Source organism: Pinus tabuliformis, chromosome 2_2, assembly GCF_031772625.1.
Source record: "Pinus tabuliformis cultivar Carrire ecotype Pingquan chromosome 2_2, CPIR1, whole genome shotgun sequence".
In the NCBI taxonomy this organism is placed as follows: Eukaryota; Viridiplantae; Streptophyta; class Pinopsida; order Pinales; family Pinaceae; genus Pinus; species Pinus tabuliformis.
In genome coordinates, this window is record NC_142300.1 from 190,379,531 (window position 1) to 190,401,999 (window position 22,469).

Below are 22,469 nucleotides of genomic sequence, written 5' to 3' on the forward strand. Positions count from 1 at the left end.
AAGCTCATCCTTCGAATGAGTCCAACTTACTTTAAAATTCGAACCCCAAGAAGGAGTGGTTTGTTCCTGTTTAAAATTGAACAGGTCCTTTACTATTAAATTTTAACGAGTCCAATATAGGAAAAACTTCATGTTTTTCAATTTTAGGGAGTCAGAAGAAAAACTTAAGAAAACTCCATAGGGGTACTTTTTCGTAAAATAATCCCTCGGGTCCGAAAAAAGGATAAAATAATACAAGAGGGATGACATTTCCAATACTTTAACGAGCTGGAAGGTACAAGTGCTTGAGAATCTTTTCATATTTAACGAGTCTGAAAAGGGTTTTAAAGAGGACTCTAGTCTCATCATGGTTACGAGTCCAATGTCGTTAGGGTTTAATGAGTCCGACATAGGTAAAACTTGGAGTCTTTTTCATATTAGATAGTTTGAAAAAGACATGGAAAAGAAAACTCCAGGGGAGTCCTTTTTGGTAAATTTGTGTCTCTCGAGCCCGAGAAAGTATAAAATAATACTCGAGACAACCGCTTGATCATTACAATCAAGGAGTACTTTTCATAATTAGTGGCCTCAATTCGAAAAAGTAAAAAATTGATCAAAGACACGCCATTTCATAACCAGTATCAAACCTGAAACGACAAAAGTCCAGCGATCTTTTCATGTTTATACGGTCAAAAAAGAGTTGTAAGTGGACTACCTTTTTAATTACATTTAATGAGTTAAAAAGGGAAAAACTTGGAAATCTTTTCATATTTTATTAGTCAGAAAAGAGCTTAAAGAGCACTTGTCCAAGAGGAACAAGTGGTATAAAGGTTAGCAACTGGTTCCGACAATGGTGGAACTACTGAAAACATGTAATGGTTAAGATGCTAGCTAATAAAACACTCATCATTGCTGTCCCTCAGGGAAGGAAAAACAACCAAGTGAAAGCATATGATTAGCCAAAGAGATGGTGGCGATGGAATGAAAACAACCAAGGCTCATCTAGCAGAATTTAGTGGATAAAAATGTCAATCACGAGATGTAAATCGGGTATGGGTTCATTTTTACACAAGCTTGAACCATGGAGAACTCTGCTTGGATTCAGTTTCATGGTTACACAAGCTTGAAATGAAAAACTATGCCTGTTATAGGTTCACATGGCCCCGGCATAATGACTCAAATCAAGGTACATGCCCCCCAAGCTTCATTGCATTCAACGAGGTGGATGGAATGAATGTCCACTTTCGAGATCTTGGAAAGACTCGACTTGGATTTTACGAGATCTTAATCAAAGACTCGATTTGGAAAGGGAGTTGTTTCATTTTTTATTGAGATTGACACAGGAAAAGAACTATCCTGAAAACCCTTGTTTCATTTTTTAAACGAGCTTGACACAAGACAAGGAACTATGCTCAAGACACCTTGTTTCATTTTTTAACGAGCTTGACACAAGACTAGGAAATATGCTCCAAACACCCGGTTTCATTTTTTTAATGAGGATGACATAGGAATAAACTATTCTCGAGACACCCGGTGTCACAAGAAAACATTAAATAGCACCTGCATAGCAAATATTATAAATCATGCCTATTATGGTGATCAAGGAATCCATAAAATAAACCATGAATCAACAGCTTGTTGAGAAAAATGAATTTATTTATATTAACTTTGAAGTAGAAGAACCTTACAACCTTTTCAGCCTTGATGTTTAACAAGCTCTTCCTGGGGTCCGAAACAAAAATTTCCTTTACTTTGACAAGCCTTGCACTCTTCCAAATGAGATCTTACAGGTATGTAATCTTTCCTCATAGAAACTCAACTAAAGAAGACTAAGTTCCAGCAGCATTTCACCTCAAAAATATTCAACTTCTAACCTCCCCAGTAACCAGCCCAATGCTTCTTTTTATAGTGCAGAGGAGTAGGTTACAGGTCCACCTATCTAGGGATAGAATCCTCCTTCAAAGGGATAAGCTCCTCACATCAAGGGGTTAGCTCCTTAAGGTATGGGATGCATGAACCTTAAGAGAGCGAACTTGCCACCTCAATATTCCTTCCAAAAGCTTCTAGAAATGACTAAAAGTGAGTTTTTCAGAATATACTCACGCCTTTTTAACTTTTACAAGGGTTCGGACCCTTAACATAGAGACAGAGCGGTCAGGTGCGCAGGAGACATAACCATTAGGTGTGGGACCACAGGTAATGTAAAGTGTGGAACCAGAGTTTTAGAGACTTTTGAGGGCTTTCTCTTGTTTTCAAGGCTTGATAAGAGGAACTGAGGCTTAAGACTTGCAAAGGAGGAAAGTATGAGTGGTAATGGACTCACACATATTGTAGAATGTCAAGGTGACAATTTTTAGTGCAACAGATTTCCCCCTAAAGTGTGAAGTCTGTAATAGATGAAGATAGAGTCTGTCATTTATGAAGAGTGAAGTACTTTATCATTTCAAGGATCATCCTGTGGACACCCTAGTCGGAACCTGTAAAAATATTCAATGCAAAACATATATATGTAGAGATATCATTGCTAAGGTAGGCATTCCCATACTCAAATTAAAACTAACTAGAAAATTGACTAAACTATTCTGATACAGGAATGATTTTGTAATACATCAAGAGTATAGACATATGTAGATATAGTATGGATGCAGCCATCTATTTATGAATAGTCCACTGTATAATGAATAAAAAAATTCCTCGCAGCCTGGATGGTAGAAACTAGATCCAGGGTCTTGATTTCCGCTTCCCGAACTAGTACGATTCTATCCATGTGAATGAATGTGTCGAAGTCAAACATGGTAGAAACCACTTGATTACCAGTCAATGTTGTGAACTGCTAACAAGTGTGAGAGAAACCACCAGTAATGTCAATGGCTCTCAAAGTCCTCAGTACAATCCATGAAATGTGAATAAATGAGCCGAATTCGAACATGTCATAGAATCCTTTGATTGAAGTTCAATGATGCAACCTATTGTCGAATGCGAGAAACCTACCATTAGGGCATACATATTTATAGATCAACTTCCTTGATAATGCGTTGATGTCAATAGAAAGCGATTCGTCATAGGGAAGCCCACAACATGAAATCATAGATCAAGTTTTGAAGAAATATATCAGCAAGGACTGACTCAGGGATGGTCAAAATGGATGACACATATTTTACAGATGAATGGCTTGTTTGAAATGTTCTCTTGAACACATAATGACACTCCAGATGGTTTGGTGACAATTGACCCAAAGCTAATACCCAAGAACTAGCTAAAGACTTTCAATATGGTTTGATTAACTTTTAGGCAAAGGGTTTTCCCAACCCAGGTGAACAAAAAGTGTCGTGTTCAAGAGTGGCTGACGGCTTTTTAAAAAACAAAGTGTAACAAACAGGTTCATTTTTCTCTCTTTTCCCCCACCATTTCTGGCAAGTACCTCTTTATTTTTGACAAGCTTGAGGAGGATAACATTTGCCTTTTTATAAGCTCATCCTTCGAATGAGTCCAACTTAGTTTAAAATTCAAACCCTTAGAAGGAGTGGTTCATTCCTGTTTAAAATTGAACAGGTCCTTTACTGTTAAATTTTAACGAGTCTAGTATAGAAAAAACTCGGTGTTTTTCAATTTTAGGGAGTCAAAAGAAAAACTTAAGAAAACTTCATAGGGGTACTTTTTCATAAAATAATCCCTCAAGTCTGAAAAAAGGATAAAATAATACAGGAGGGATGACATTTCCAATACTTTAATGAGCTAGAAAGGACAAGTGCTCGACAATATTTTCATATTTAACGAGTCTAAAAAGGGTTTTAAAGAGGACTCTGGTCTCATCATGGTGACGAGTCCAATGTCATCAGGGTTTAACGAGTCTGACATAGGTAAAACTCGGAGTCTTTTTCATGTTTAGAGAGTTTGAAAAAGACACGGAAAAGAAAACTCTAGGGGAGTCCTTTTTCTTAAATTTGTGTCCCTCGAGCCCGATAAAGTATAAAATAATACTCGAGAGAACCGCTCGATCATTACAATCAAGGAGTACTTTTCATAATTAATGGCCTCGATTCGAAAAATTATAAAAGTGATCGAAGACACGTTATTTCATAACCAATATCGAACCTGAAACGACAAAAGTTTGGCTATCTTTTCATGTTTATATGGTCAGAAAAGAGATGTAAGTGGACCGCCTTTTTAATTCCATTTAACAAGTTAAAGGGAAAAAATCGGAAATCTTTTCATATTTTACGAGTCTAAAAAGAGCTTAAAGAGGACTCTTCCTAAAGGAACGAGTGGTATAAAGGGTAGCAACTGGTTCCTACAATGGTGGAACTGCTCAAAACATGTAATGGTTAAGAGGCTGGCTAATAAAACCACTCATCGTTGCGGTCCCTCAGGAAAGGAAAAACAACCAAGTGAAAGCATATGATCAGCCAAAGAGATGGTGGTGATGGAATGAAAAAAACCAAGGCTCATCTAGCAGAATTTAGCAGATAAAAATGGCAATCACGAGATGTAAATCGGGTATGGGTTCATTTTTACACAAGCTTGAACCATGGAGAACTCTGCTTGGATTAGGTTTCATGTTTACACAAGCTTGAAACGAAAAACTATGCTTGTTATAAGTTCGCATGCCCCTGGGATAATGTCTCAAATCGAGGTACATGCCCCCCAAGCTTCATTGCATTCAACGAGGTGGATGGAATGAAGGTTCACTTTCGAGATCTTGGAAATACTCGACTTGGATTTTACGAGATCTTAATCAAAGTCTCGATTTGGAAAGGGAGTTGTTTCATTTTTTATTGATCATGACACAGGAAAAGAACTATCCTCAAAACCCTTGTTTCATTTTTTAAACGAGCTTGATACAAGACAAGGAACTAGGCTCAAGACTCCTTGTTTCATTTTTTAACGAGCTTGACACAAGACAAGAAACTATGCTCCAAACACTCGGTTTCATTTTTTTAACGAGGTTGACACAGGAACAAGCTATCCTCGAGACACTCGGTTTCATTTTTTAACGAGGTTGACACAGGAACAAATTATCCTCGAGACACCCAGTTTCATTTTTTAACGAGTTTGACACAGGAACAAACTATCCTCGAGACAACTGATTTCATTTTTTAACGAGGTTGACATAGGAACAAACTATCCTCGAGGCACCTGATTTCATTTTTTAACGAGGTTGACATGGGAAAAAACTATCCTCGAGATTGGTCAGGAATCAGAAAACAACTATACAGCCTGATATGCAATTTCAAAGGGACTCAAAGGCATCTCACCATCAAATGAATCCACCTCAGAATCGGAAGGTACAATCCGAGGATCATCAAAAGTAACAGTATTCGATGAAATCATATGAGTATTTGTAATAGAAGGCAATAGGTTGGGGGGAGGGAAGGAAAAAGTTCCTAGTAAACTAGAATCTTTAATCAAACCTACAACAACATCCTTGTAAGGGATAGTCGTTTTACCGATGTGCTGAACACTATTTGTAGAGGCTGGGTCGAATGAGAAATAAGTTAGCTGGTCTACTGTAACAATCTTTCCGTTATGAGGAAACTTGATAAGCCGAAAGACCGATGAAACAATAGCAATCATAGCATAAGACCAACTGCGACCCAGGAGAATGTTGTAATCTAGAGGGGAATCAACCACTTCCACATCTAGATTTACGGTTTTGCCTTCAACCCCTATAGGTAAATCCTGCAAAATACCAAAAGGATGGAACCCTCGGCCATCAAAAGCCTTTAGAATTGTCGAACACTGATTGAGTGTGGGAGAACCAAGCGATCTCCTGTAGAAATTTTGAATAATAAACACTTATTCACAGAGATTATCCCGATTATACACTATTGCGGAATACATGCACAGTACATAGTACAATACTCCTCACAAGTACTCAGTACTATCTCCACCTGTTACACACAAAACTAGCTCAGATCTGATCAATCACAGCTCAAATCTCCTCCACTGCTTTGCCTGCCTCCACTGCGCAATCTGCAAGAGAAATCACGTGAGAATAGGCTACAATTGCCTTCATATTGGCCCACACTGTGCAATCCTCATTGGCATAACTCAATCCCTGCATGTGCAAATCTCATGCACAACTGATAGTCACAACTCACCCTTTCACTTACCTCTAACACCTGTCTCTGTTGAACTATCCATGCACTGAGTTAACTGATGTATTCTTTAGTTTCTTTATGAGTTAATAATTAGTGAATTAATTAATATTTAATTCACACAACTCATCACTAGTGTATTCTGCAGTTAGACTAAATACAACTAGTTTAACCAAGTCAAACTTGACACAACTCCATCAACTCCACATCCAACTCCACAGAACTCACATGCATGAGTTCTAACTGAAGTCCTGCATGCAATAGCTCAACTGACACATAAGAAACCACATGATTCCTTTTTTCAGCTGCATGTGCCACATCCGTAGCTCAAACTGAAGTTCTCCAAGAGAATAAGATAAAGTTTATAGTCCAAATATTACTAAGGGCTAATAATATTTGACTGTTTCTATTTTTAGCCTTGCAGTCTAAAAATAGACTCTGATCACTCCACTGTGAACCAAAAGTAGAAGTCCATCTATTTTTCCCAACATGACCAATCATCCATAAACAGCATCCTGTTACTCATAGACCATGATCCATATGTGTAAAAATAGACATAGTCTAAAAATAGACTTTGCGCCAAAAATAGCCTGCGGGCCCACTTAGTGAAGGCGACTTCTTTCCACTAAGCTCCATCACCTTGTTGCATTCTCAACACTCCCTCTCAACAAGATATGGATTATCAGCAACCCATATCCTGCAACTCTGGAATATTCTGCATGCAACACATTTTCCCGGTCCACTTGCTCCAACAACACTTGGAACAAAAACACTCCCAACTGACCACTCTGTTGAGCTGGGAACATACTCTGATGATGAAGCTCTACCTGCTACTGAAAAGTGCTCCCTCTCTGACATCTGTGCTACTGCAACATCTCCATGCATATCGCACCATTGCACACCTCTCTATGCCACCTAGCACTGTGCAAAACACTTGTGCCTCTCTCATTGCTGCAGCCTGCTAGCTATGCGTTGTCCTGGGATTCCCTACACTGTCGCTCTCTCAATCAGTTCCTGATACTCCACATCGGGGCTCCAGTAGCAAGGTCTCATCCAAGAGGTTGGGTACCTCAAGGATCCTTCCCCTCCTCCTTGGAACGATCAATCCACATCACCCCACCTCCTACCTGGAGGTATGGCTGCATGTGATCCCTCAGCCCACCTGGCTCGAATTTTCCCCCTACTGGAGGTCTCTGCTTGAGTAGATGTCTCTACTCGATCTCCTCTCAGCTTCCCTTGTTGTGGCTACTCCAAAACCTCCTAAAGTTGTTGCACCAATCGTGGCTCCTCCACAATCGTCTGAGACTTCTTCTGGCTCTACATGTCGAGAGGTAATATACGCTCCCTCTCAACCACCAAGTCTCCATCATTTGCCTCACTTCTCAAGGATTTTCATGCATCTACATGTAACTGATAAAGGTTCCTGACTCGAACCCCTATCTTCCGGGTTTCTCCAGTTGTCTACTGCACAGGAAATCCTTTCCCTCGCTGAAGACAACATCATATCCCTTGTCTTCTAACATCGCCACAGAGATAAGATTCTTCTTCAATCCTGGAACATGCATCGCTTCCTTCAATCTGAAGGGTTTACCGGACTCCCTCTCAAAGGAAATGGTACCGATACTGGTCGCACTGTATCTACCATCATCACTCATCTCGATGTGCACTCCAAGATCTTTCTCATCCATATTAGAAAACAAATCTCGATCTCCTGTCATGTGAGAAGACGTACCACTATCCAAGAACCATGCCAATCCTATCACACTTGATACCAAGCATGTGATCAGCAAAAAATCCAGCTCAAACTGCGAGGCTAAGGCCTCTCCCGCTGCAGATCCAACAGCTTGCTTATTTTTCTTCTTCCGCGGACAATCTGTGGCATATCCATTCTCATTTTTGATGTTTCTGAGTTTATCCTTGAGTGCCATTCCACCAGCTCAAAACTCAATCACTTCTCATCTAGAATTCGTGAGAACAAAGTATTTCTTGTACAAAGATTGACTGTATGGGCATTCACCGGATATCTCACCTTCCAAAAGAAGGATGAATCCAAAAGCTACCTGCCTCGATTACAAACTCTTCCTGAAGAAATAAAATTTAAACACTTTCTGAATAATAGATCTGATGATCAATCCCGCTTTGATATCCTGTAGAACTTTTTCTACAAATCAACCAGCTCCGATACCATGTAGAAATTTTGAATAATAAACACGTATTCACAGAGATTATCCCGATTATACACTATTGCATAATACATGCACAATACATAGTACAATACTCCTCAAAAGTACTCAGTACTATCTCCACCTGTTACACACAAAACTAGCTCAGATCTGATCAATCACAGCTCAAATCTCCTCCGTTGCTTTGCCTGCCTCCACTGCGCAATCTACAAGAGAAATCACGTGAGCACAGGCTACAATTGCCTTCATATTGGCCCACACTGCGCAATCCTCATTGGCATAACTCAATCCCTACATGTGCAAATCTCATGCACAACTGATAGTCACAACTCACCCTTTCACTTACCTCTAACACCTGTCTTTGTTGAACTGTCCATGCACTGAGTTAACTGATGTATTCTTTAGTTTCTTTATGAGTTAATAATTAGTGAATTAATTAATATTTAATTCACACAACTCATCACTAGTGTATTCTGCAGTTAGACTAAATACAACTAGTTTAACCAAGTCAAACTGAACACAACTCCATCAACTCCACATCCAACTCCACAGAACTCACATGCATGAGTTCTAACTGAAGTCCTGCATGCAATAGCTCAACTAACACATAAGAAACCATGTGATTCCTTTTTTCAACTGCATGTGCCACATCCGTAGCTCAAACTGAAGTTCTCCGAGAGAATAAGATAAAGTTTATAGTCCAAATATTACTAAGGGCTAATAATATTTGACTGTTTCTAATTTTAGCTTGGTAGTCTAAAAATAGACTCTGATCACTCCGTTGTGAACCAAAAAGAGAAGTCCATCTATTTTTCCCAACATGACCAATCATCCATAAACATCATCCTGCTACTCATAGACCATGATCCATATGTCTAAAAATAGACATAGTCTAAAAATAGACTTTGTGCCAAAAATAGCCTGCGGGCCCACTTAGTGAAGGTGACTCCTTTCCACTAAGCTCCATCATCTTGTTGCATTCTCAACATCTCCAACACTGGATCAACATAATACACATAGAAGCCCCTTCATCAATCACAATCTGAAAGCAAGGTATGTTTTTTACTAAAACTGGAATCTGGAAAGCCATTTGATGAGGTAGGCGGGGTGTACTATTCTCTAAATCGAAGATTATAAGGTTCGGATCATGAATATCAACAGCTCCTATAGCAGAAAATAGTAATTTACGCTGTGTTGGGCATGATTTCAACACTTCCAAAGCCGACATTGCTGAAGGGGAAATAGGTAAGTCTTCAACAATGTTATAATTCTGAGTAGCTCTCGCATGTGGATTGAACGCTGATTTCCGAAATATACCTGTAGCAGGCGGTTTGATTACTAAGTCATGGTTGGTTTTCTTGATCTGTAGCAGATCAGAACCAGGAGGAGGTGTATTTGATGTGTTTGAATTAGAAGATTCTGCTTCTTTACCATCAACAGGATTTTTACTACCATAATCCTACGATCGTGTCGCAATCCTGACATGAGACATCATCATAATGGGTTCTTCTAAGGTATTTGAGGAAGAAGCAACCATCTTACTATCTTGAGTAGGAAAAGGATCCTTCAAGACAACAGGTGTTTGAGAACCTTTAACGAATTTCAAAACCTCTGCTCGATGTGGGCATTCTTTGGTAAAATGATCCTCATCGCAAATGAAACAAGGATAACGAGGTTTATGTTTTTCGTTAGTAGATTCATTTTTATTTGTTTTATATTTTGAATTTTGTTTGTTTTCCTTCTTCCCTTTCTCTTTACTACAGGATTTGGTCGTAGACGAATCTATGACATGGACATTGGTAGAAATTTCAGTGGAAGAATCTCCTTTCGGGGAATCAGGTAAAGTTATTGTAGGAGAAGAATTCTTTGAAGATTTCTTCTTGCTTTTAGTACTAACTGAACCAATCATACCATCAACGGCATGAGACCCTGAAGGAGCTGTAGTTATTTGGTCGTGTTTTGGAAGATCAGGGATTTTTTCATATAAAGTACCTGACTGCGTATAGACGAGGTCAAGGTACTAAGCCTGAGCAATGACTTGCTCTTCAGTGACAACTCCTCCCTTAGCTGCATCTTTAGTGATTTTAGGTAACAATGATTTAATAAACCATTCTGCTAAAATTTGATCCAGAATGAAAACTTTCACTAAACGCCTTCTACGTCGCCATTCATGAATATGATCAGAAATATATGTGGACGTGGATTGTTTTAGTGAAGTTAACAGTTCCATGCCATTGTCGTATCTGACAGGCAACTGAAAATGAGTTAAGAAAGCAGTGGCTAACTGATTGAAATTATTAAAAGAGGCTCGTGGTAATTCAATGTACCATTTGGCGGCAAGACCAATAAGAGTTCGTTGAAAAAGACGCAATAGAATTGAATCATCAATGATTCAATTAGATGCACACCAGAGGTGATAATTCATAACGTGATTTGATGGATCCTCTCCTGACTTACCCTCGAATTTTGGGATATCACTGGGCAACTTACTAGGCATTAGCGGCCAATACGGAAGATAGTAAATTGGATCATTCGTAAGGCGCAACAAAGCAGGTAAATCCAAAGTTGTAATAAATGGTAACTGACGATTAGGGTCGCAAAAACCTTGAGTAATGAGACCAGCTCTAGGAGGAGGATATCCAGGATAAACTGGAATTGGATTTGCATTAGGAATGTTATAATCTCCTGGAAAACAGGGATTAATCGGACCAAACTGAGGTTGTTGAGGCTGTTGATAAGTATAGCCAGGATACGATTGATACTGATAAACTGGGTTTTGTACAGTAGGACCGAATTGATATTGTCCTTGGTACGATTGATAAGGGAATTTCAGTTGACTTGTAGCAATCATACTTGGACTAGCTTGTCTTGCAGGCATCTAGACCAAAGTTTGAACTGTAGGTCCTGACTGTGGCACAGAGACTTGAGGTGTTTGCACTGATGTAGGGATAGTAGAAATTGGAGCTATAGATACTCCAAAAACAGGTGTGGTAGGTTGAAAAAAAGTTGCAGTAGTTGGAGCAGTTTGAGGCGGAGTCTGAGGTGAACTAGGCCCAGTCTGCTAAACTAAACTAGGTGCATAGGTTTGAACAGTAGGTTGGACAGGTTGCTGGGTTGGACCAGAAACCAAAGGCTATCTAGGTTGATTAGATAACTACACACTAGGTTGCATAGTCTGTTGAGTTTGAGACAGATCCCACACCATATTCATTCCGGAGTATGAACCCATAAAAGGTTGTGCATATGGAGGACCATAACCTGGTTGAATGTAGGGCTAATAATTAAACGGTACATTTCCAGCTCCTTGTAAAAATGATTGACCAAAAGGTGGTTGGAAACCTTGAGTTGGGTACTAACCTTGAGTTTGATAACCTTGAGGCACGTACTGATTCTGGGGTTGATAAGCATCCTAAGGAAAATATTGAGTCTGGGGTTGACCTTGGGGTATGTGCTGTCCTGAAGGTATGTATTGTCCTGAAGGTTGCCCCCCAAGCGGTAACTGACTACCTTGAGGTTGCCCCCCAGGCGATAATTGACTACCTTGAGCTTACCCCCCAGGTGGTAACTGACTACCTTGAGGTTGCCCCTCAGGTGGTAACTGACTACCTTGAGATTGAGGATTTGGAATATTACTAGACATCACAAGAATTTGCTCTGCATTCAACGTTTAAATTCCATTACTACCAGGTGATAACTGATGTTCAGTCGGTCGAGGAGTTGCTCCTGAAAAAGTATCAGAGAGTGACTGGTAACCCGAAGGAACAGAAGGACCACCATATAAAAATGTTTCTGATGATTGGGAAAACATAGATGATTGTCTTGACATGATCGACGAAGGATAATAACCTCTTGGTGTAGGATGAAAATAATCACACGCAAACAAAGAAAATTTCAATAAAAACACCTAAAGTCTCTAAAGAAACAAACAACTGAATCACACCCCTAAAAAATCTAAGAGTTCAAACCACACACAAACAATAACTTCCCGTACTAAAAACACTAGTTGGTGATGAAATCCAACTTAGTAGAATTTTAATACAGAAAGGCCGGTTCGAAAAGTTACCCTGACAACCTACTTAATGAAACAGACTAGCACAAGTTTCTTCACAAAACCATCTCAAGTGAAGAGAACCCCCCAGAGAGTCCAAGTGAGTCTATTCGACGCCTGCTCCAGGTATAGTGAGATCCTTCCTTCACCGTCACCTTAGGAAATAATCTTAAGTTTATGGACACTAAGGTTACCAACAGCAACAAATACAACTGGGGGAACAGTCTACAATCCGATCTACGCGCAAGGGCAGAGTAACAAAGCTCAATCCCCTTGAAGGCTCCTTGACATGGTCAATCCTAGGTTTAACAACAAGTGACCCCAGCCTCCTCGACAACAGTTAATCCGAGGTTTACTGTTTATAATACGTGCAAATCTTATATCTTTCCCAATGAAACAGAATTGATTGTCTCAAAGGTTCGGACATGATCTCGTGATTGACTCCTTTAAGAGAAGATTCCCATAATGTATCAATTACAATTGGATTTATTTCTTACCGCAAGATGTATCTACTTGTTTGTTTTAACTATCTTGGAGAGTTAATTACTCCCTACTCCAAGATACTAGCCTAAGCTATATTGGTGATAAGAGCCATAGAAATAGAAAAGATTACTAGATCAATTTTAATTAAACGTTTCTTTTATGGGTTGTTCTTTAAGTCAATAGGTATGGAAATGAAACTTTGATGGTGTGAAGACGCGACTCCAAAAATACTAAAAAATGCACCTAAAATGATAAGCAATGTGTTTTTCTTTCAATGAAATTCTAGCTAAAAGAAAGAGTTCGAAAATGCAATTCTTTAAGAAACAATTCTTTCTTTCAACATGGAAATACAAAGAAAATATTTTTGTATTTTTTCAATAAGAACTCAAAACGAGACTAATAATTAATGCTCACAATAAATCCCTTTCACTTTTCAAAACTCGAAACTACAAAAAACAATTTGCTTCAAAAGAGATCTACGAGCTCTAGAAAAACACTCAAAACTACAAAAACTAATTTTGAGATCTAAAAACTTTGAAAATCTAATTGAATAAAAGATTCAATTATTTTTGAGGACATTTTACTTAGTTGTTCAGTAAACTAAGGATTCATTTGTTCAGAATAACAAACCAATCAAAAAACATCCAGATATGTTTTCTTTTGTAAAAAAGAAATTCAGAACTTATAACAAAGTTTGTTCAAAGATTTGCAAGGAGAAAACTAAATCTATTTCTCACAAAGGATAGATTTCACAGCCAAGTCAGACTCATCAAGAAGATGAAAAGACACCAGGGTGATCTAGGGTTTCTCAAGCTTCTGATCTTTGAGTCACTATAGAGACAAAGTGAAAACCACTCCAAGCATGAAAAACTTCTAGAAAATCATCCAAAACAAAAATACCATCGGAACTTACTCACAAGAGATTTTTGACAGGAAAAATACAGATCTGGGTAGACACTAAAAATCCTAAATGAAACCTAAACTTAACTGGAAGAAGATATTTTAGGTTTTTCAAAAAAAATTACATGTCCACAGGCTCCAAAAGAAACGGGTGCGGTTCCACTCTGTTTACTAAAGGAAAAGTGCAGAGATGCCCGCACTTTCTGTAAAGAGAAAGTGCAGTCCCCTAAAAACTTCGGAAAAACAAAAAATAATCCATATTCTAAAAACTAACCAAGCCAGTATACATCAATCAAAAACCAGAAATTAAAACAATTTTCTCAAGTCAAAACAAAGGAAAACCAAAAACCAAATTCAATCCCCAGCGGAGTCACCAATTTGTTGGACAGATAAATCGATTTGTGGACAAGGTCGATATCCCTAGTATCAGAAGATAGTCTAGCAACAAATGGACAAACAAATCTATCTTTCTCTAGACATATGTAATTTATAAGTAAATACTACAAAGGTGTTAATACCCTACCTTAGATCCAATGCTTGTTTGTAGTAGTCATCCTTCAATCGTTCGAAAGAGTTACCTTTAAAGACCTGCAATCACAAACAAGAAAATATTATAAATCATGCCTGTCAAGGAATCCATAAAATAAACCATGAATCAACAGCTTATTGAGAAAAATGAATTTATATGTATTAACTTTGAAGTAGAAGAACCTTACAACCTTTTCAGCCTTGATGTTGAACAAGCTCTTCCTGGGGTCCGAAACAAGAATTTCCTTTACTTTGACAAACCTTGCACTCTTCCAAATGAGATCTTAGAGGTATGTAATCTTTCCTCATAAAAACTCAACTAAAGAAGACTAAGTTCTAGCAGCATTTCACCTCAAAAATATACAGCTTCTAATCTCCCCAGTAACCAGCCTAATGCTTCTTTTTATAGTGCAGAGGAGGAGGTTACAGGTCCACCTATGAAGGGATAGAATCCTCCTTCAAAGGGATAAGCTCCTCACATCAAGGGGTTAGGTCCTTAAGGTATGGGACGCATGAACCTTAAGAGAGTGAACTTGCCACCTCAAGATTCCTTCCAGAAGCTACTAGAAATGACTGAAAGTGAGTTTTTAAATATATACTCGCGCCTTTTTAACTTTTACAGGGGTCCGCACTCTTAATACAGAGACAGGGCGGTCAAGTGCGCAAGAGACATGACCATTAGGTGTGGGACCGCAGGTAATGCAAAGAGAAAGTGAAGAACTAGAGTTTTAGAGACTTTTGAGGGCTTTCTCTTATTTTCAAGGCTTGATATGAGGAACTGAGGCTTAAGACTTGCAAAGGAGGAAAGTATGAGTGGTAATGGACTCACACAAATTGAAGAATGTCAAGGTGAAAATTTTTAGTGCAACACATCCTTCTTTACCACAATAATCAGTAGTGGTCCCATCCCCTCGACTATGAGAATACGACCTTCAGATGTTGTACATGTCTTCAAACTGGTCATCTTCAAGGTAATTGTCCTCAAAATTAAAAAAATTAAAAAAGAAAGAAAAAAGAAACAACCACAAAAGCCAAAAGGATTGCAATTTTCTGGAAAAAAATGCAATTGAAACAGAAAAAGAAGAAACTACAAATAATACCACATATAACAATGCTCAGAATCCCCAAAACATACGTCGAAGGACAAGACAGAACACAACTCAGCATTAGTTCCATTGCCTATTGAATAGCAATAGCATATTGTGATGATTACCTCTGAAAAAGAAGAAATTGGTACCAAACGAATTCACGCACTAGAAGGTTCAGATTCTGAAAAAGAAATCTCATCAAATATAAATGATTGTAAAATGACATTGTATCATCCACACCCAACTCTAGTGGTTGGTGAAAAGTGGAAAAAAATAAAGGTAGGAAAGAGTAGAATAGGGTAACTCTTTGATGAGTTTTTATTGATCTTGGTCAACAAGGTTCGTGATTATGCATATTATTTTCAACATCTACTATATGTTATTTTGTTCACTTTTTTCTGAATAAAATTGTGCTTTTTCTTTGGGAAAAAAAGTTCATGCATTCCATAATGGATTTCCTCAAGCCTTTAAATAAGTTCCATCATAACACAAAATAAATAAATGCTAGCATAGGCTCTGAATATGGAGAAGAGAGAGACTAGGTTTTTATCTATATGTGGGGATTTGAACTCACGACCCCTTTCCAAATTTGGATAATCTTCTTTACTTGTGTTCTATCATTTTTTTACATTAGGCTTTTTCGTTGCTAACAGGTCGAACATTAGAGTGGGGTTTATCTAGCGAGTATCGAGGCTATTCAGATGGATCTAAGTCAACACTCGCATGTTGACATGGATGATGATCTTGAGGATTACTCCGCTAACCTGTATGAAGTTGTCCCGATTTGGACGATATCACTACCTCAGTCGCCCTCGATGGAGCCACCAACAGTAGGAGGGCTATTGGTCTCACAGGTAGCAAAAGTTAGGGTTTCTTCAGAAGTGGGGTTTGAAAACCCTAGTTCCCTGACATTTGAAAATACCTACCCTGTTGGTCAGCCATCACTAGGGTTCCAAATCTCTGGGATACCTATGGATCCACTCGCACAACCTCACGCCGAGCTTCCAATCCCATCACCTTCGACACTACAATTTTTGGAATCTTGTCTCAACCCCTGATTGTCTCTTTCGCTCTCTAAAGGAGTTTTAAATCAAGGAGGTATATTAGATCAGTCAGCTATCATCTCATATCAGGGCCCTTCTAGTGCTCCCTATCATTCTATTGCAGCACAAATCCACCCCACAAAAGTAGTGAACATCCTTTAGGGTCTTCAGATCTCCACTATTGTACAGACATCAGGATTCTTTGAAGGTCCTCTAGTCAACCCCCCAGACCAAGTGCTGCTAGATGCTAGGGTCAACACTTCATTGAATCCGCCCTCTCAAGATCCTACTGCATCGGAAGGCGCAACTCAGAAGAAATGTGAAAAGAAAACAAAATGTACCAAAATCAAAGAAAAATAAAGGTTTCTAGTCTTAGGAGAGGGTATTCGGTTGGAGGAAGTTATGGACACCACAAAAAATGTTTTTAGCTAGAAGAGTTTGCAGAAGAGAATGCACCACAACACAAATGAAGAAATGGGTGGTCAATATCTGAGGACAAATTCTTGATTCATTACCAATAATAATGACCATGAATAGGGGTTAGTTCGCCCTACAATTCCATCAACCCAAACATGTGAATTGGGTCCTATCAAAACACTGGCACATTGAAATGATGTCAGTTCTACTGAAGCGATGGTCCCCGTTATTTGATCCGGAGCATGAAAAATTGGGAGTGGGACCAATTTGGGTTAGAATGCCTGGACTCCCTCTATAATTTTGGACTGAAAATGTGTTCAAGTTGTTGGAAATGATATGGGGGTTTTCTTTGACTATGGAAAATCTTTCCAAAAATCATACAAGATGGCATATGCACGCATTCTGGTACATATGGATACTCGGGAAGAATTGGTCGAAATCCTAAGATTAAAATGGCGGGGCAATATACGTCTACAGAAATTGGACTATGAGGGCATCCCTTTCCAGCGTCGTAGATGCGATGAGGTTGGTCATACTTACAAGGAATTTCCCTTGTTAGCCAAAAATAATTTGGGTGGAGAATCAACAATTGGGGATGCTAGAAAGGGCACGACATCCACTTTGAAGAACCAGATGCCTCGTAAGCCATCACCTTGCAAATCTAAAGGCCTCGAATCAGACAAAGTGAAGAATGTCACCAATACTCGCCCTTTGTCTCCTATCATCACTAGATCCCATGTAGTTGTTGCATCATCCTCTTCAGGTACGGTTTCATCCCTTCCTCAATTTGAACCTTTTAGTATGCATGTATCAGATGCTTCTAATCATTATCATCATACTGGGTTCATTTCTTATTGGATTTTTTATGGATCTATCTCATGTGCTTTGACCTCCCTCCCTGATTATTTTTTGGCCCATACCCCATCCATCCCTTGCACCACATTGGCCACCGATCTTGATAAAGGGGATGCCTCTTCTGAATCCAAGTTCCAACTCCAACCAAAAATATTTTCTGAGGTATCTTTCAAAACAACATGTAACCATGATACACAATCTTGGACAATCATCCCCTCCCAAATTGAACAAACCTATTCGGGGCAAACAATATTACATTTCTAAGGCCATTCATAGGGCCAGCATGGATGTTGCTGAAGGTAGCCATTTATCAGTTGAGAGGGTTATTAGAGAAAAAGGAAACCCTGAGATGGTTCCCCAATGAAATGTATCTCTTTCAATTATAGGGGTTTGGCTATCCTTGCTAAGAAACTTGCCTTTAGAAGACTTCTAGATTTAGAAAAGGTTGATGTCATTTTTTTACAAGAAACACTTGGGAGCAGTATTCAAATTTGCTCAATGTTGGAAGGAGTTAAACCTAGATGGACCTTCCATTCTTTAGATGTTCTAGGTAGATATGGAGGTATTGTTGTAGGGTTTGATGGAAGAACCGAGAAGTTGTTAAATTTTTGGGGGAGGAATGGTGTTTTAATGGCAGATATTTTTTCTAAAGAGTTAGGAATGGAACTTTGATTCGTGAATATATATGGACCTTTTCACAGGCGTGCAGAATTCTAGGAAAAACTCTTGAGATCCTCGTTTATGCTAGTGGATAATATCATCATTAGAGGGGATCTCAATTTCTCCACTGGTCATATTGAATCTTGGGGTAATCATGCCCAAATATATGCCCTCTTGAACTTATTTTCTCAATTATTGGAGGATCACCATTTGATTGATATGCCTATGGTCTGAGTACATCCGACCTAGAGAAGTAGGAGAACAGGGGATGTTATGCTTGCTATGCGCCTTGATAGATTCCTCATCAAGGATGACCTTATGGACAAATTTGTGAATATCTGATAATGGGTTGCCTCCGGGGGGATTTTGGACCACTCTCCCATATATCTTGAGCTCATTAGTGCCTCTCCCAAACCAAAATCCCCCTTTAAATTCAATTCAACATGGTTGAGAGATGAGGGCTATTATCTTATGGTTAAACACACATGGCAGGAGACTAATCTGTTTGATGATCAATCGGTGGCATCAATTTTTTCTAAGAAGCTTAATCTTCTTACGAAGAAGATAGTCAACTGGGCAAGAGAAAAGAAAAAGAAGTTTGATGAAGCACTCAAATACATTGAAGACACTCTGACCAGATTAGAAATCCATGTAGGAGGAGGTTTTGATTATGTTGAAACAAAAGAACAAGTTATTAAAAATTGAATTTGATCATCTCAGAATCATAAAAGATAGGGAGGAAAGTTGGTGACGCAAGAGTAGAGCCATCTGGATACAAGAGGAAGACGAGAATATGAAATTATTTCAACAATTTTCCAAAGAACATAAAGCCAAAAACATTATTTGGTCATTGGAAGACAATGAGGGTTTTGTGATACAATAATTTAATGATCCTTCCAACCTTGGTATTTCACATTTTAAACACTTTTACAGAGCCCCACAGGAGGCAACAATGGTTGAGATCATCAGGACTGTTGGACTATTTCCTAGGTTTGTGGATGGGGAGATTGTTGAAGCTCTTAATGCACCTGTGACCATGGGGGAACTTGAAGTTGTACTAATATGGTTTAAAAAAGACAAGGGCCCTGGCCTAGACTGCTAGCCAGTAGAATTTTAGCTGATATTTTTTTAATTTCTTATGCATGGTCTCCTTAAGCTTATTGAGAAAATTCGTTAGAATGGTAGGATGTATGATGCCTTCAATGCTACCTTTATCGCCTTGATTCCAAAATCTGATAACCCTCGCACCTTTGATGACTTGCGACCCATTTCACTCTATAACTGTATTTACAAGATCATAGCCAAAATAATCCCAAATCATATAAAGTTGATCTTATCCATGCATATCTCTCCTAAAAAATTTTCCTTTCTCAAAAACTGTCAGATTTATGAAGCTATCGAGACTACATAGGAAGGTCTTCACTCTCTAAAATCCCACAAACTGCAGGGAATGATCTTTAAAATTGATCTTTCCAAGGCTTTCAAGAAAACTAGCTGGTTGTACCTTAGGATGTTGTTAACTCATCTAGTTTTTCCACATGATTTCTTTATGTGGATTATGTGTTGCATTTCATCTATTTCCCACAATATTATCATCAATGGATTAGCTTCTAATTTCTTTCATGTTGAGTATGGCTTACGGTAGGGATGTCCACTATCCCTCCTTCTTTTTCTCCTGCTCATCGAAGGACTAAGAATATTAATCACTGAGGAGAAGTCTCATGGAAAAATCAAAGGAATCAAAATTGCAGGCAATGTGATATTATCTCACTTGTTATTTTTGGATGATGTTCTTATATTTCTAAATGGATGTCTCAACAACTCAACCTCCTTCAATATCATTATTAACCTCTTTTTCAAGGTTGTTGGAATGGCTATCAACCGTGAGAAGTCCTCCATGACCATAATAAGGTACTCACAATATAAAATTGATTATGCTAATTAGATATTTCCTTTCAGAAATTTGGCCTTTGACAAAGTGTTATCAGGAAATCTAGTGTCTATTCAGAGCTGCTAGTCCCACTAAGACGGGTAGCTATCTTAGAAACAAATAGATTAAAGTCACTTGTTTTTCCTTTACGAGAGAGAGATGAGAAAGAAGCGGAGAGTACCAACCTCAGTCTTCCGCTTGGCTCCTTACTTGTTTCCTTTCCCCTTTGACAGAATTTCGCCACAGCTTCCTTACTTGTCCCGCTTCAAAGAGCACCTGTAGATTCACAGCAACATAATACCATCAAAGCATAGAGATCTTTCACTGTAAACAATATAGGATCAGATATATATTGACCATACAAATGCATATATCAACACAATATTCAGAGATACACAAGAATATGTAGGAAAACTCAAATAGCTTTATTAGTAAAAGTAGTAGAAGAGAGGATTAAAACCACTTGGTATAACCCAGTGCCATCCTCCCAGCTTGAAAGCCCTCTTCACATCATATAAAGCAAGATCACCCAGCAATGTCTTCAAAGAGAAACCAACAGCACTTCTTTGCAAATTACGAAATTCCAACCTCGGGATCTCTAGGATGAGGGATCCATTTATAAATATTTGCAGTGGGGTGAGTCAACTTTTGGGATTTTGATTAGTGTCATCTCTCTGATAGTTCTTGGTTCCACTTGGAGATTTCATGATCTCCTACTCATCCTTGGGCGAATTCAGGGAGGCAAGTGTCAAATGAGCAACTTCTAGAAGATTCTCAGGGTCTCCACCTAGCAAACTACTTGTGCCATTTGTCTGCTCTCGCTCAAGCACCCTACAGAAGGGCTTTCCATTATGCATCGCACTTTTTGCATGTGGCAGGTGAGATGCATCGCACCCTTTGCACTGGGTAGTTTGCATGGTCCTGCTTTGACCAGTTCTTAGTGGTTTTTCATGGAAAACTTCTGGGAGATGATATAATCAACTGACCTTGCTCCTTTAGTGTATGAAACAACACTTCTAGGGACTTAGAAGCCCTTGGTTTATGGACAGTTTCCCCCTAAAGCATGAGGTCGTAAATCTTTTGATGTCGGGTGAAATGCTTTATAATGAGGATCCGAGGTTTTTTCGCACTGGAAGGTGACCTGTAATAAGATACAATACAATACATTATCTTCATAATATTTTCATGATCTAGCTGAGGTGGGCATTCCGATGCTCAGCTTGATAAATTCATTTTCATGTACATAGGACAGACAACCGTCTGTGTGTAGACTGATGATTCTGGTAGAGCCATCATCCCTTAGTTTGGATGATTATCTGTGCAGCAATGATGTACATTTGATGTCTTTATTTTCCTTATTATATCACGGCCCAGATGGATGAAACTAGATCTGGGGTATTCAAAACTTGTTCAATCTTCGCCTAAAAGTACAAGTCAATCCATGTGAAAAGATGTTCTAATGTCGAACATGGAAGGACATCACCTAATTACCAGCCAATGATGTAAGTTGTTAACAGATGCGAGAGGAATCACCGATGATGATGATGACCCTCAAGGTACTCAGTACAATTCACGTGGTGTGAATACATGAGTTTATGTCGAACACCACGCAAAATCTTTCGGTCGAAGGCCATTAGTGTAAACCTATCACCGGAAGTGAGAAACTTGCCATTGAGGAATGCAAGCTTTAAAGTACTGGAAGGGTTGTCCCTAGGTCAGCTTCTTGGATAATGAGCTGATGTCAACAAGAAGTGACCCGTTGTAGGAGGGCATTAATGGATCCCACATCTACAACACAGAATGGAGCAAATGATTTTGTAGAGGTGAAAACGATATGATGATACAAGGTTCAGGGTGGCGGTCATGAAAGAATGAAGCATGAAGGTATTGTAGCGGATGAGACACAAGCTGGGTAGGTGAATTCTCTGAGCGACTTCTCTTGAACATATCGGCGACACTGAGATGGATTGGAAGAATTAACCCCAAAATTGGATGGTATGGTGGACCAATGGTGATATGACCGGTGAACGGAATAACCCAACCCGACTCAATCATGGTGATGGAGTGAAAGTGTCGTGTTCAAGAGCGACCTGCTACCAATAAATTTTCTTCAAGTTTTCTTCCCAATTTTTCCCAGTCATATCTGACCAATACCTCTTTATTTTTGTCAAGCTTGAGGAGGATAACATATGCTTGTTCTATAATTTGCCCTTCAGGCAAACCCGTCGCTATTTTTTAACGAGCCTAGCGATAGTGA